The sequence below is a fragment of the Eulemur rufifrons genome, chromosome 1 (assembly GCF_041146395.1).
Source record: "Eulemur rufifrons isolate Redbay chromosome 1, OSU_ERuf_1, whole genome shotgun sequence".
NCBI classification, from domain to species: Eukaryota; Metazoa; Chordata; class Mammalia; order Primates; family Lemuridae; genus Eulemur; species Eulemur rufifrons.
This window is the reverse complement of record NC_090983.1, coordinates 76,427,011-76,444,340: the sequence shown is the minus strand read 5'-3', so window position 1 is coordinate 76,444,340 and position 17,330 is coordinate 76,427,011. Positions and strand designations below refer to the sequence as shown.

The window sequence follows — 17,330 nt, the reverse complement described above, 5'->3', positions numbered from 1 at the left end:
GAGTGTTTTCTTTTTCCTCCTTTCCTTTTATTTTGATAAGACAATAATTAGGTTTCTAACACGGTTCTTTAGTCTTGCAAGAGCACCAACAGTTAGATACAAGCAGCAGGGCTATTGTATATTATATTTTGATAAATCACTGTTTTATTTTTGTATATTATTTTTCCAGTCATTTCTTTTTCCAGTGATAGATGAATACATTCTTTTGTGAGGGAAAAGCATTTTTCACATATATAAGAATAGTCATTCTTATAAAAGTATTTTACAAATACGAGAATAGTATCAGAATAGTCATCCAAAAATTGGAGACATGAATTTATATAGTGCTTGCAGGGTGTCTTAGATTTGATTATGAAGTTATTCCATGAGTAGGTCGTGCCAAGACCATCACAGAATCAATGGACTGGACTTATTAGGTCATCATCCCTTCCTAACAGTATAGAGTTCTCAAAAGCTTTATTAGGTGCAATTGTAAGTGGCTCAGGCAAGAGGTTTCAATCATTTCTTTTTAGAGATGATTCCACAGCTTCAGAAATTTCATTGGCATGAAATGATTCCCAATGCCCAGTTGGATGTGTCATTTTTCTCCTAGAACACTTGCAATCAATCCTGCCCCCACCTTTCACCATCCACATAGTCTTAGTCTTTTTGTTCTTTTGTTCTTTTTTTTTTTTTTTGAGTTTCCATACTCTTTTCACTCCCTACATTTTGCCCACATGATCAAATACCCACATAAGAAAAAGAATAAAAATTGGACAGATTTGTATGAAGAAGGATTAGAATGAGTTGAAGTAAACCGTGGAAAGAGAATATTTAGTTTGGCTTAAATCACTGCTATAATCACTTAAACATGAACAATAACCCATTTGGAAAATCTCAGAAACTGTTTTATTTCACAGACATATCATTAAGCCACCATAATGTTCTAGAAACCTGCCCCTCTCGACCCCAGCCTACCCCCAAAGAGACTATTTCTATAATAGCATTCACAATAGATATTTCCAACATTATTTTATGTTGTAACTCACAAAGACAGAATGGTATGACAAGGGTACTATCCTGAGCTTCTCTTTCTGGAATCAAGGCTTTAAGAAACTGCTGCAAGCCAAGGACCTCTCCTATGGTCTGTAAGAAAAGCTTCTTATGAGCAAGAAACCCTACAATGAGCCTTTTTTCAGCCTATAAACAATAGGGCTGTGAGTTTTGTGGGTTAAGCATCAGGCTGGAAAATTGTAATAACGTGAGTTCTGATTTCAGATCTATAATTTACAGGCTTGTTGAGTGATAATGGGCACGTAACTTCACTGACGTGTCTTTTCTAAAGTTTAGTTTTGAAATTTGTATTGGTTACACATTTGATCCTAGTAAAATAGATCATTCTAAAAAATAAAGGAAATTATACAAAATGTTTCAAACAAAAAGACTAAGTAGATCCTTTGTAAATATAAAACACACACACTATAATTAAAGCAATAAGCCACTCATAACACCTTTTAAAAAAAATCTGGCAGAATCTTGAGCTATAAAATATTAAAATATATTGCTCAACTTCAATATTTTAAAGTATGTACTGCTGCAAAATCAATAAACAGATCAGGATATCAGATTTGTAGTTCAGAAAAAAAAATCAGTATACAAAAATAGACATCATGATTCAGTTTCTCGAATGAATTCTTACTAAATGATGCTGGAACATTAGTTAAATAATTCTAGATAAGAAATATTTGTCTTTACCCAATGCTAAAACTGTTTCCTGGTTAGTTAAAATGCTAAATTGAAACATTAAATAGAAGCATTTTAAATGAATGTGAAATCTGTGATTGTATACAGTCTTTCTAAATTTGTAAACAATGGAAGAATTCACAATCGAAAAAATCAATAGATTCTATAACATAAAATAGAATTTCTAAACAACAAAGCAATATATGAAAGCTCTGAGGTAAACAAAAACTAAGGAAAATGTTAAAATGAATATAATAGACATGTGGTAGTATTCTTAGTGTTTAACAGAAAATTAAAAAAGAAGGAATAGATGATTCACAAAATCAGAACTATAGTTAGTCAATGTATGCATTAAAAATTTATTCTCATTAGCAATCTAATAAATTTAATTCAACTACATTTTTTAATCAAAAATATCGTTTTCTAGAATGGAGCTCTCCTTAACTACTTCTAGTCATATTAGCTTTCAGAAACTTTATGGAAAGGTACAAATTGATGGAAATGCTTCTTAAGAATTTTAAATTGTTATCCCTAAGTTCTTATATATTTTATGTTATTTAGGTCCACTTCCAGAATTTATCTTAAAGAAATTTTCAAAGACTCAGACTAAGATTCATATATGAATATGTTTATTGTGACATTATTTAGAACAATAAGCCAGCGGAAAAAGTAAATGCCCATCCATTCAGCTGCATTCAGGCCCATGTTCAGTGCTCCATAATGGAATACTATGAACTCAACCAAAATGGTGTCAAATGTATTTGCTATAATGGAAAAAAAATTATGTAAAAAGCAGTTAAATTAGAAAATAATCTTATAAAATTTTACATTTACCATAATGTTCTTTGAGCTTAAAAATTACATAAAAATAAAACATTTGAAAAAAGTATATAAAAATATAAAGTGATTTTTGTCAAAGGTAGGATTATGGGGTATTCTTTTTCTTTTTTCTTTTTCAAATGTCTATAATTAGAATCCAATACTTTTATAATCAGAAGAGAAAATCATATTTTTTTAGACATGCTTTTTAAGGTGTCCTTAAATTCATGAGTACACGGTATCAAAGTAAATTGAAATTTTTTTTAAAAACCCAGAGCACTCTTCAATGGTTAGAGTTAATAAAATGTCTTTTCTTCACACAAGTGAAGCTTTACTTTTTTATTTTTTTAACATCATGATTACTGGTTTAAACAAATATAACTCTTTTAGGAAAAAAATAGAAAATTTGTAAAGGGCTAATTGTTGTGTAATCACCAATTTTCACACGCTTGGATTCATAGATCATTCTGGGGAAAACATTGGATTCTCAAATCTCTGAGAATGATACAATTGATGAATACTTCCCCAAAGCTGGAGGATGATTATTATTATATGAGATATATATATATTATATGAGAATCTTTCTCAATATTCTCTGAGTTTGTAACAGCTTTCAATGCAACACTTTATGATCATCATCTTTTTCTCTTAGAAGGAGGAAAAAAAGAAAAAGAAAGAAAGAAAGAAAGAAAGAAAGAAAGAAAGAAAGAAAACTAGAGAAAAAAATCCAATTAGGCCAATCCAAAGGGACAGGGGATGAGAACAGACCAAGAAAGCCAACGCTGGCAGACACAGAGGAAGAACAATTCTTTTGTTCAACCTCAGTTTATTATTTCTTCAACCCAAGCAACAAAATATAAGCTAAACCGTGTGTATAAAGGCAACTCATACCCAAAAGCAGCAACAACTGCTTCACTTCAGATGACTTAAATGGTCTTTGCAAACGTGTTCAATCTGATTCCTGACCAAGAAAAAAGAGACTCTTTTTCTCCTACTCCCACACAACGTGCCGCACAAACACCCAGTTCTATGACTTTATTGTTTCCTGCACAGTGACTTTTAAAGCCTGCCTACCTTATTCACAATCTCGTGATTCCACCCCCAGGCCTCCTCCACTTCCTTTGTAGATTCCAATTCCTGATCCATGGCTCAGGCAAAGCTGCACTCACTCAGCCCGGGGAGGACACCCCTAGGAATGTCTCTGTGGGGTTAGTCGAGCCTCCTCAATGTAAGTTAGATTAAACACCGGGAAAATGATATCATTTCTTCAGCTTAGAAGTCTCCAGTGAGCCCCACAATAATTTAATTGGGTTTTTCGTAGAAAACTTCCAAATAGGGCTTTGGATCCTCACAGCCCTACTATCCTATAAGAGAAGTACAGTTTGACTTAGTAGACCATTTACCCTCCTCTCCTACCAACTCTCTCCGCTCCCTGTGACATTATTTGGTGCCCTATCATCATAGAGTCTCTATCCTATGGATAGATAATCCTGAGAATGTGTTAGCTGATGTAGTTTAGTCATCTTTCTGGGTCTTTGCATTTAAAGAAAGTTTTCATGAACATGAAGATGGATTGAAGATGGACACTAATGAAGTGAAAATGTTGGAATGACAAGCAGTGCTTCTGGACAAATTTGATGCTGATACTTTTGCTCAATTAATCATCAAGTGTTTCTTGAAGACTTACTCTTCCTCCTGCTCTAGTTTCCAAGAGTACATGGTCACGTCTGACTTTCCTGGCTTTTGTAAAATGAAGGTTTTCTGCCCACTTCAAAATTAGAGAACTCAGTGCATGCTGTAGTGCATCTCAATAGATGTGTGAGATGAAAGAATAAATATATATATGTGTCTGTATGTAGACAGGTATATCATGTGTAAATATACGTACGTGTGCATATTTAAATGAGCAGATACCTCATGTGGATCATTGATTTTTTTTCCTCTCACAATTACTTTGTTGAAGAGATCATTACATGGTATGTATAAACAATTATATTATTATTTTTACTGCTCCAGTCAATGAAAGGGAAACTTTATTGAGCCATAGGGCTTGGGCAGAAAGCCTTTCTTTGGGGAAAGAAGGAAGAGCCAGTGGAGGAACTTTATTTGACCTTCCTCTTGGGGCACAGGTTATTGGCATGGTTGCACTTCTTCTTACAGCATGGGGGTACAGGCAAGTATAACACTTGTGGCAGATCATCTTGTCTCAGTTCTATTTCTGGACAAGCCAGTGAAGGGAAGGCTCTATGATGCTGCCCTCAGGTAAAGCACGAAGTGCAGGGTGGACTCTTCCTGGATGTCACAGTCTAAGAGTGTGGCCATCCTGAGCTGTTTGTCCACAAATATCAGAAGCTGCAGGTCAGGTGGGATGCCATCGTTGTTTTGGATTTTGGATTTGACGTTCTCAGTGGTATTACTGGGCTCAACCTCAAGGGTGATGGTCTTCCCTGTTAGAGTCTTCCCAAAGATCAGCTCCACCACCTTGTTGAAGAGAAAGAGCAACAATTATATTAAAATAATAATGGTTGATCTGGGTAATATATCATCAATGATACCATGTGTACATTTGTAAATGTAAACTGATCTCAACTTATTTTCCCTCTTGTCTATAGTAACCCTTTGAGTATTAGAAAAATGAGCCATAAAAAGTCACTGGTATTGGGTGTGTATTCACAAACAAAATTTGAGTCAAATTCAGGGTAACAATAGTAAGGGAAATGGTGCTTCCTAATTTCAGACAGCCAATGTAGTGTGCCTGGTCTGGCCTCGGACCATTGAATGCCTTTCATAGGAAAGTGACCATGAGGCAGGGAATAGCCCCCAGATACACATTCTGATCCTCTTTGAATGCATTGAGGGGAAAAGATGCTCAGGGAGTGATTCTCTCTACATCTAGTCACCCACTTCAAAATAGAGAAAAAGAGCAAGTTGCTGGGAGTTGTAAACCAAGGGATTTCTATCCAGGCCTACTACTAACAAGTCACTTAATAAAAATCTCAACTCTTTTGATTTAATCCTTTATTTAAATTATGTTTACATTTGCTGAATCTGTCAGTGTCTCAAAATAAAATATATGACATACAAAGAATTTGGTATTTCTTAAAGGGTTTCTTTATAAACAGACTATTTACAAAGAGTCAGTGTAGGAGAAGGAGAAGGGCATTTGTGGGGTTGTAGTGGTACCACTCCATGCTAGTGGCAATTAAAGAAACCCATGAGAGAGTCCCCTCGTGTCAGCAACCAATCCTAACCAATGTCTCTTAACTACCAAGAATTTTTTTCACTTCAATAAACTTATCATTTAGTAAAATGACCAATGAAGGCATTCACGATGTCTGAAATCCATTTTAGAAAGTAGCTTTCTACCATTCAAGGTGGATGCATGGAAACTCGGAACTGGATGGCATTCAAATATTTTTGCCAAAATTAAGACAGCAGGGAACTATTTGCATTTCTTCTCTAAGTGGAATGTCTCCTACTGGGTCCTAGAATATACTGTATAATATTGTGGTTGTTCCTATTTGTTCTTTCAATCCCCTTGATACCTTAGGCAAAATAGCTCTAAATTAAGGTTTATTGTTAATGAGTAAGTATGAATTAATCAACTTTATAAATTTCATAACTTTGAAAATTGCTTTAATACCTATTTGATATAAATGTGGGGGTCATTCTTATGTAGAATATTGAAATTAGAGGGCAGTCATTATGGAGTTACTTTTGCTCAAGAGATTTAAAAGTAAGAATGGAGAAAATATAATTAACATGAGTTATTTTCACTTTTACAAAAGATGGGCATTTCTAATAGGAATAGTTGACCAAAATTTTAAAATGTTTCTAATAGATTTCAAACACTGCCAGACTCATTTTAAAAGGAAATCCTTTAGAACAACTGAAAAATCACTGGAGCTCACAAGCTTAATTTGCTTTCATTCTGCTGCCGATAACCACATTTCCAAAATTTTGGTGCTTAATCTTCTCTGGGATTTTTCGCTTTTGGCTTTAAAAGAGCTGCAACACCGGTTTTTATGTGCAGAGCTTTTCAGAACACTTTAGTCACCAAGTCCTGGTGGAAGCATAATATGTAAGAACATTGCCATGGGCTGCCTGGACAGGGGAACCGAGGAACTAAATGATCTTTAAGATTCGGTCATCCCTAAAATTGCAGCACCCTCCTGGCTTTTTCTCTTTTGCTTGGCCATCTGTCCAGTTGTTTTTTTGTTTTTTTGTTTTTTTTTTTTAATTCTTTATTACAGTATAAACAGAATCCCCAAATAGAGTTAACATAAGAAAATTAGGATTTTGAGTGACTGAAGTTCATGGTCTACATAAGATATCCTGTTGAGACTATGCGTGATGTGTAAACCACCACCCAATGGTTGCTTTCCCAGCTCTCAGAAAAGAGTAAGTACAATGTTTGCAAACTTTGACATGAAGACAAATCCTCATGAGATCTTGTGAAACTGCAGATTCGGATTTGGTGGGTCTGGGGGAGGCAAGTTCTGAGATTCTGCATTTCTGACCAGCTCCCAGGTGATGCTGAAGCTGCCAGCCCAAGAACCAGACTCTGGACATAACATGGTTCTAAACTATTCTCCTCCTACCTTTATATCCAAATTTAAAGAGATCTTGGCTTTCTAAATGCAACGCGTGTCTCTGTACATTCTTCCAGCTTCTGATTTCTAAAAATAAAATTGGAGGGAAAGCTGGAAGGGGTATTTTAGATTCCCGAAAGCTGGATTAAATTAAGGTCAGGAAAATGCTTTAAAGATGCAGTTCAGTAGGCCCTAAATCCCAGATCACTTTCCCAACCATCCTATCTGAAGTTGACATAGGCTTTTTAATGGGATGATCTCTAATGTTCACCTTTCTTCCCTCACTTACTAAATGTACCTCTTTTCTATTATCTGCCAAAATCCTGCATCCCCTCATCTCTCAGGCTCTTCGCCTACTTGTGGCTATCCCACAGAGGTGCCCTTTCACATACGTAGAAACAATGGGGGAATTGTACATTAAACAGGAAAAAATCTTTATCATTCACAGTAACAGGAAATCCCAGACCCAGGGCAATATGTATGTGATATCTGAATACACAATCAGACCCTTTGAATAGCATTACATTGTAGGAGCAACAAACACAGCACAGAGTCCACAAAAGCTGTCTTTTTCAGAGTATTCACAATGCAAATGAGCCATGATGAAGGAGAAAATCTGGTTAAAATCACCCACGAGCTGGATATGCACATCCCACCTTTTATCTTCAATTTCAATTTTCCAATTTAATGGCTGGCATCTGTGAGAAAAGAAAAATGTAATGGTCAAAGCTGTGGAATTAAATCCATAGGCCCCCAAATTTATTAAAGGTTCTTCCCTCTATCCACCCCCCCACCACCGACCCAAAAATCTGATACACAGATTAAAATGGTTACTACCTAGTTTTGCTTTTAAACAGCGTCTGGAAATACAAATTGAAAAGATTATTTCTGAAGTTGCTATATTGCTCTAAGAATTACTGAAGATCTGAAAATGATCTCCATTTTTTGGGTTATTTACTAATGAAAATAGCATTGTAGTGCTTGTAGAAAATACTACCACCACCTACTGGCATATACTGTGCATAAAATTGAAAAGGTTTCTAAATCATTTTGAATAGTGCCAAATAAGGGCATAGAAGAAAAAAATAATTATAGTCATTTTACTACAATTTGAATTTCAAATTTAGCCAAATAATTTTATTTGCTTTTTGATAATATAACATTAATTGTTATCACCTGAATATGTAAAATACAAGCAAGAAAAGAACATAAAAAGGTTATAAGATATTTAAAAACATAGTAATAAGGAATATAGATATATACATACACATATATATGCTTGAAATGAAAAATGCCCTTGCTTTTCACTTGTTGCTGTGTTCATTTTTGTTTTTATTGGAAATTTATTTTCTTAAAACTCTGAAGAGAAAGGGAGGGCTGTGTCAATGTGGTAATTCAAGAAGACATTCATACACATTGTTGTGCAAATTATATTCAATCAACAAAAATTTCTGAAGCAGAATATAAAGATATATATATAAGTCCCCTTATGATTTCAGCAGCTATTTTGATAAAGGAAAACAGCCAAAAACTAACATACACACCAGGCTTTTGGAAATTTTTACTCTACAGTTAACTCTCATTAGCTTTTACATTAGCATTAAATCATTTTCTCCTCTTTACAATTTCCCTTGGGAACGAATTAAATCTTCATGTTATTTCCTCAGTGGTTATTTTGAATTTTATCCTCAGACAATCTAGTCTTCAGTCCTACAAATTTCCTACCTCTAAAGAAACTACCTCTTGCATAGAATCTATTTTCTTGTTCAATAGTTTAATACTTTGCATCAGTGAGTTAGATTCATGAAGAGGATGTGGGATTAAAGGCAGGGGTTTTTTTCCCAAAACTTTACTGTGACACCCCTATTTGTTAGAATCCCAATATGGGCAACTTATCATTTCAATAATAATTATAAGAACATCTATTAATATATGTATATAGAGAGGTAGAAGAATAAATTTAATGAAATCTAATGATAATATGCTTATATACTGTCATTATAGCCAAAAAACATTTTTGGACAGTGAATATGTAAATTTTATTATAAAAAAAGAGAAAAAAACTTTCCAAATATTTAATTTCAGTTATATATTTAAAGTGTGTCAATATATTATTCAATGTATATTATTTTTAATTTTCTTTCATGCATGTGAAAATGTTTATTGACAGTAATGGTAACTTATTCCTCATCATCTTATTTAAATTATATTCACCTCTCTACTAGCTTAGTGATTGTCCAATGCCCTTTTGAAAAAAAATGTTATTGTTCCCCAAATATTATTTTATATTACACTGATAATTAGGATTTATTGTGAAATACTGAATGACTGGCTTTGTTGAATTGTCTGACAGCCCAATTTTTTGCTTCTTTTCCTACTCTCTCACTTTTTGATATCTGGCACTACTTTTCCTCCATTTATTTTATCAAGAAATAATTAGGCTCATACCTATAAGCCTAGCACTTTGGGAAGCTGAGGCAGGAGGATCTCTTGAGCTCAGGAGTTCAAGATCAGCCTCAGCCCTGAGCAAGAGTGAGACCCCATCTCTACTAAAAAAATAGAAAAAATCAGCCAGGTGTGGTGGCTCATGCCTTCTGGAGAGGCTGAGGCAGGAGGATTGCTTGAGCCCAGAAGTTTGAGGTTGCTGTGAGCTACACTGATGCCATAACCTGGGTGACAGAGTGAGATTGTCAAAAAAAAAAAAAAAAAAAAAAGAGAAAGAAAGAAAGAAAAAAAGAAAAAGAATCACTGAATCCCTACAATGTGCCCAATATCAGATTAACACAACTGATTCAGTGGTGGATGTACAAGGCAGAATAGCTCCTCCTTGGCCTGTTGGAACTTAAGATAGAGTGATGGATAAATATAGTGAACAAGTAAAATACAACAAATAAAAGAAAGTGATACATTGGTATAAGTGTAAGGGAAGTAAGCAGCATGGCCTGTGGCCAGGAGGGGCCTCTTCAGCAATGTGATAACTGACCTAAAAGAGAGACAGGAGTCCAATCATGCATAGTTTCATTTTATATGAGTGATGAAAACTACTTGTTTAGCTGAGGCAAATAGATTAGCTATTAAAATATATTAAAATTATGCCTTTCTTCTATTGTATGCAATAGACTCATAATGAATCTAATATATTTCCAAAATTTATGTTGATAAGAGTTGAGTACTTTCACCTAAAATTGAAAGACAGTGTTATGGGCTGAATTGTGCCCTTCCCACAATTCATATGTTGAAGTTCCAAACCCCAGTCCTAAACTCCTTAATTAGAGATAATATATAAAGGGAGATTAGACACAGACACATATGGAGGGAAAACCGTGTAAAGACACCAGAGGAAGTGGCCATTTCCAGAGTGAAGGAGAGAGTCCTTAGAAGAAAGCAGCTCTGCAGACTCAGATTTCTAGCCTACAGAATTGTGGGAAAATAAATTTTTGTTGTTTAAGCCAGCAAGTTTGTAGTACTTTGTTATGGCAGCCCTAGCAAACTATTATTACATATAGAATTTGCAAAGCACTGATGGTGGAATAAAAGTGTTTAATTAAAAGGGCATAATAGTCTATGTGAAAAGAATGATGTGCAAAAGTTTAAAGAGGAGAAAAAAGGTGATGTAGCAAAGAAATTATGAACAGTTACTTTAGGTGTAAGTGTAAAGTGAATGGAAGAGAATCAGGGCGATGAGTGTGAAAAACCAGACTGGCATTATGTGAGAGAATATCTTGATCTGTCACTTTTGGGGGTAGCTATAGGTAGGCGAGGGCCTTGTGGTATGTGACCTAGCTCAAAGAAATTTATTTTCCTGGGAATTTTAACTAAGAGACCTAGAGATAATTTTTATAATGATTAGCTAAAAAGTCATATACACTCAATGCTATGATGAAGCACTTTGGAGGCATATGACTAATGTTATGGTATAGAGAATGGACGCCAACTAAGGGAGAACAAGCAAGAGGAAACCTGAGAGAACATGATGGCTCCTGTTGCTGCCTCAGGTTCTGCCCAGAATGAGGTCTAGTTTTGCTTTTTGCAGTTCCCAGAATACCTTTCTGTAACTTTAAGCAGCTGCCCACCCCCTTTTCATTTTATTTGAGAGGGATTTCTTTCCCCAAGTACAAAGCAAAATAAGTGTTAAAGTTTTAGAAAACCCAAACAAATGTAGTGATGGCCTAGAGTAGAGTGGTCATATTACAAATAAAAAGAGAAGACAAATGTCTTTGGACACTTAGAATCAATGTGCGGAGCTGGTAGGGCATATAGGGATAGGAAAGATTAAAAACAAAGACTTCTTTGAGGTTCCATATTTAGGTGGCTATAATACAGGAGAGCAGTTTGGAAAGAGATGCAGAAGATAGTAATGTCAGTTTCTGGACACTCTTAATGTCAGAGGCTGAGATATTTTGTTGGAGAGGTCTACCAAGCAGTTAGAATGGAAAGATGCCTACACCAAAAAAATGAATAAGCAGTCAAGCATATGTTTGCCACAGTATGTAAGGGACCACATGAAATACAAAAATAGGACCAGAAAATTTACTTATTTGAATGTTTCACTTTTTATAAGTTGAATTGTTTGTGCCAAAGCTATTGTATTCCTTTTTCTGTATTAGAGGTTATTTTTTGTGATTTTGTGAATTTAAGAGAAGGGCTAATGAATGATTGCAAAGGACATGGAGCTATTAAAAAATCTAGCATTTCTAAAGGCTTTTAGTGATTCCTTGTTTATGGTCTTCAAAAAGTGATATGGCAAAAGGTAAACTTTATATACTATTTTAACAACCCTAACGTGTTCAAAATAGGATTCCTGGAAGCTTCCAAAGAGGCATTACAACCAGATGAATATCCCTAAAACTAGGTGAAAGAATTAAAACAAAGTTTAAGGGAGAGAGCTGGTGCCAGTAATAATATTAGTTAAGAGAAGAATCATGAAGCCTTGTACATTTCCTAGAAATGGACCACAGATAATGGCTTTAAGCATTTTGTTAGCCAATGCAAAGAGAGAAATGCAGTCAGTGTTGGCTGGGTAAAACACAACTGGCTCCCCCAGGCAAAGAGAAATTTTCACAGGAGGTGACTGTATGATACATAGTTGACAGCAAAAAAACAGTTCCAAGTTTTATAGCAACTTCTTAAAGATTCCCTTCAAAGAAATGGACAGAATATCTACAGAAGTAAATCTACTAGAAAACTGATTTAATTGTACCAGGTACATAGCTTTCCAAAGGACAAGCTTAATACCAAAATAAATTTCAGGACATCAAAAGTGTATTTCTCTATTCTCCATAAATACTACATATTGTTTATCTGCAATCCTTTTTGATAATCAGTAAGTTCAAGATTGTTCTCCCTGACAAGTTCAAGGGTGCTGTGCACTAGGTGTTGGTAAGTACAGTACAGAGGCAGATGATTTCAAAATCAGCCCGGAGTCACATGCTCCTAAAGCCATTCCATTGTGTTGGATATAGGATAGACATTTTAGTGATCTTTTTCTTAAGAAAAAATTTTGAAATGATGGGTGATAGATATCTTTAATTTCTACACTAAGAAGCAACCATGATAATTTTAGCACCGAAAACTACTAAAGCACTGATAGTCAACCTGACCATCAAGTCTGAATAAAGTCATCAGAGAATACCCAACTTGGAGCAGAGCAAATTCCTCTTACATTCTCAACTAGTTGTAAAATGGAAACTTAGAATATTGAATGAGTCATATGCTTTTCAGGTTTATTAACTGAATGTTGGGGAATGTCAACCAAAAATAATGGCATAGGCTTTGGAATAGTTAATCTGTAGCCCTCTTTGCCAGCCATAATTAGATAGCAGGGTCAGTTGATATGGCAATTTAAGAAATATATTCATTTGTTAAAATGGTTCCAAGCTAAAATCATTCCAGATTGTCCCCTTTTAGCATTCTACACAGAGGCCTATCACAGCTTTGTCTTCATAATAATCATTAAATTCAGTTCAAATACTAGTCATGGGAATTGTTATTTGACATTTATTTATTTTGCAATTTATCTCAAACTGATTTTACTAGGGGAAAAATGCACTAAGGAAGTCAATCTGCTGTCTCAGCACTTATTTGTTTACAGAAAATTTCAGTGTAGGTGACCCTGTTCTGGTCGGAAACTTTACGATTAGAGCTCTTTCTGCCTCAGTGAAGAGCACATGTACTTTTCGTTTTTCTTTTCAGCTATCACCAGACTTTTAAGGGAAACAAATTAAGGCAACAGGCATTTATTAGAGGGCCAGATAAGAGACATACTTGAATTTTTAAAGTATCCAGTAATTTTAAGGTACAAACTGATTCCTATCAGATAACTTGTCATTTGATATGCTAGCATAGCACATTTCTTCCAAATAAGTAAGCAAAATTTTGGAAATTATAGGTAGAGCTTAAAAACATACAAAATAATAGCAATCCTTTTGTTAATAATAAATATGTGGTGATTTTGGTATATATATTCAAAATAATATTAATGTGCTTGGATATGTTTTTATCTTTCTTTTTATTTCTTTTAAAAATATATAAAATGGAATTCTACATATCTGATTACATGCCTATATGTATTCTCTTAGGAAGAAAAAGCCAAGATGTTCTCATTATTTTGATGTCTTCTCCAAAATTCTATCGTTCTCTCTTTGGAATTGCTTTCCTTAAATTCTATTTTATTGTACCTTAATCCATATACAAAGTTAGGATATTGGAAGGTACCTGAAGAAGGACTCAATTATCAAAGATTACCTTCTTTTTAAGTCAAAAATCTACCAATAACTATCACTTTGTTTTGTTTAATTTCCAGAGGTGTCTGTATGAAATAACCTTTTCACAAATAAATATACATTCTTTTATTATTTTGCTACTTAGCTTCACTTAGAATTAATGGTTTTAATTCTTCCCTGATGATTTCTGATGTATGGATTTTGGCCCACTTCAAAAAACAAAATGAAATTAAAAAAAACCCATAAAATAAATAGAAAAGTACTGATGGCCTATGAAGTCAGAGTGTGAGCACATAAATTACAGAAGTGTACATTCGAAAGGATCTGAAGACTTGAGAAAGTTACTAAAATATACTAAAATTAGTCAATTCATTTGAACCCAAAAATACGTCATTTGATTTTTTTTCTAACTTTTTACCTTTCGGCTTTTATTGCCCATTTAAAGAAGGCATTGACACTTACTTTACTGGTGTGCATCTGCAAGGTTAGAGCACAGGCCTTAAATTGAGATGGACTGTCCAAAACTGGTTTAGAGAAGTTTTTGTTTGATTTGCATAGGCTTATATTTATTTTAAATCTGAACATGTTGCCAACTTTTAAAAATTAAGGAATTTTATGTTGTAAAAAACAAAATCCAGATTTCAGATATTTCTTGAAAAGATATGGCTAGCTCTCAACACAGGGCACAGCAGCCATCTGCTCGGGCTGGGCTGTGTACTGGCTGCTCCTGTTAGCTGGGCTCTCCCCCCAGGTTGCCAAACTCCCATATCCTGTCTTTACCATACATGGCTATTCCACTCAGGGTTTTAGTTTCCGCCTCCTAGGAAGGATGGCCTGCAATCCTAATGATACTTGTTTCTTCTAGCCAAAGACAGAATCATAGTATTTTCATATTTCCTTCCTGGCAACTTCCCCACCCACTTCCAAGTGATAATAATATAATATGGCGATTAAAACAAGCAGAAATGTAAAATAATCCATTATGAGATAAACTGGACACAATCTCTCCCACCCACATAGAACTCATCTTCTCGATGCTCGATAATTCAGCTTGAAATGGAAAATCAATGAAAAGATCAACTACCTTCATGCCTTTCTTAACCCAGGTTTACATGGTCTTTAAAAGATACACGTTCCTGAAGGACGATAGCATCTCCATTTGTGCAAACCTACAGGCTACGCTACAGATGGTGCCATTTAGCAATGACCAAATTGCCAGTTACGACCCTCTAAAAAATGCAGGGTTTATCGTAGAAACTCTAACAGTCGCTGGAATATCATGTCTCTTTTGGGCATTGTTCTAACAAATGCGTTTGAAAGAAAAATGTTCTCAGTTAACTACAGTTCCCAGAATACCTTGTAGAACATTCTGTCTCTATTGATCATAAACTGGCATAGCCACTATGCTTCCTCTGGCAGAACTCAGGGGAGAGCAAGCAAGTGCATTACACCATGTGACTAACTCTAAATTATGAAAAACACTAGTGTGCAGTTTTATCAGTATTTGCATTCTGTTAGCACAAGATAGATCTGAAATCTATTTTTATCCAAAGGATCTTATTAAACTAAGAATATTGCCTGTTACTCTATGTAGTTGTTTCAAGCAGTAGTGCCTGATGATATTTTTTGTAAACAATTGAGAATAAATCCAAACAAGCTAAAAAATGTTTATTGCAAAATACTGTAGTTCAAGAAAAATTACATCTGCATGGACTACATATTTTAGATGCAATTTATAGTGCAGTTTCTCTTCATTAACCACATCTCAGAGAATTTTCAAAGCATCAGCTTGCATATTATTAACATGTACTTAAAATAACAATATAAAAGCCTTCAAGATTAAAATAAAAGGTTAAATGTAAAATGTAAGGTGCTTTCTGTGTGTCTGTATACCTGAATTTCCTTAGAAATTCAGCTTTTTAATTAAAGTGAACTAGACCTTACTAGACCAGCTAGATTAATAAATATCTCATTCTACTATAACTATTCTCCTTAATAAAAGCAGGTGGAATCCATTTTCAAAGAAAAAACATGTAATATTAACCATCATTGCTTCTTTTATATAGCTAAACACATATTTATTCTACAGCATTTTTCATGGAAAAGAACAGTGACAAAAAGGCAATTATAGCATTTGAACTCAATGGAAATTTTTCTTCTATTACTCTACATTATAGATACGTATTTTGTGGGATATTTGGTTGGTTTTGATTATTTTTTGCCATTTATCTGCATTTCCCATTATTTTACAGCTTGAGATTCTTAAAGAAAAATCTGTGTCATCCACTGTATTTACAAATTCATATAGCATTTTAACTCACTGAAAAGCTAAATGTGAACACTATTAATAAATGAGTCTCTGAAAATTCCAATATTATATTAGCCAAGTGTCCGCTCTTGTCATTTATACTCAGGTCCTTGAGGGCACTCCTTAGGAGTTAATAGAAGAGGATGGACTCTAATCTGTTATTTTCTCAGTGTACAATTTCCGTATATAGTATCATGGCAAGGCCATGGTCCTTGGAATTGAGAGAACTGACTTTGAATCTTGCTGTTGTCTTTTAAGCTGTGTGATGCTGGACAAGTTAATTAATCTGTCTGAGCTTCAGCTGTCTCATCAGAAAAACAAAGATAAAAATATTGACTTCATAGAACTGTTAAGAAGGTTAAAGGGATAATCTAAGCAAAGTGCCAATTACAATTCCCAGCACATAGTAGGCACTTACAAAAGCCAGAAATGGTTATACTCTCCAAAAGTAAAGTGCTATCTAAAGGTGGTCCAAGTCATCCTGGGTTTGCATAAAATGCTGGAGGGAGGGTTGTTTTAATAATAGAGTGAAAAATTCTTCACTTTTTACCTGTCAACCACTATTATTTGCAAACTCACTCTTACCTCATCAATGGTATGCCTAACCCTGTCCTGCATGGTCTGGCCCCTACCCTCCATGGTCTCCAGGCTCCTGTTTGAATGTGTTTCTCCATTTTATCACTCTAGTGAATTCCTAGTCGCCCTTTAATGATACCTTTTTTAATACAACAAGATAGAAATAATCACTCAGAGCTTCTCCATTATAGCAACATTGAAGTCTTCTCCATGTGTCTGTTGATACTTGCTTCCTCGACTATAAGCTACTTGAGCTATACCATGATATTTCCCTAGCATGAATACACCTGCAAGATGCTAGAAGAATATAAGCAAAATTATTTGAAAAATACACTGTATGAAAAAGAAAGGAGAGTCCTATTAACTAAATGGAAGGTAATAAAACAATGTCAAAAGTTAGCATAAAACCAACTTTAAGGAAAGACGAGTTGCAGTTTATGTTAATCTTCCTTAATCCTTTGTTTTCATGTCGGAACTCCCCCATTTTGTCGGTTCACTCTGTGGCAGTCCATGTTCCACAACAGCTCCAGTATCGGCCTAACCTGTGGCTCTGCTTCCTCTTCTCACCATGGGATGTTAGCTTCATGCAAT

General features: G+C 34.7%; 1 pseudogene; it reads right to left on the bottom strand.

Annotated features, from left to right (window-relative positions):
• Nucleotides 1-4,643: 4,643 nt before the first annotated feature.
• LOC138387483 (ubiquitin-ribosomal protein eL40 fusion protein-like) overlaps nucleotides 4,644-17,330 on the bottom strand; it is a 61,087-nt pseudogene continuing 48,400 nt past the window's right edge.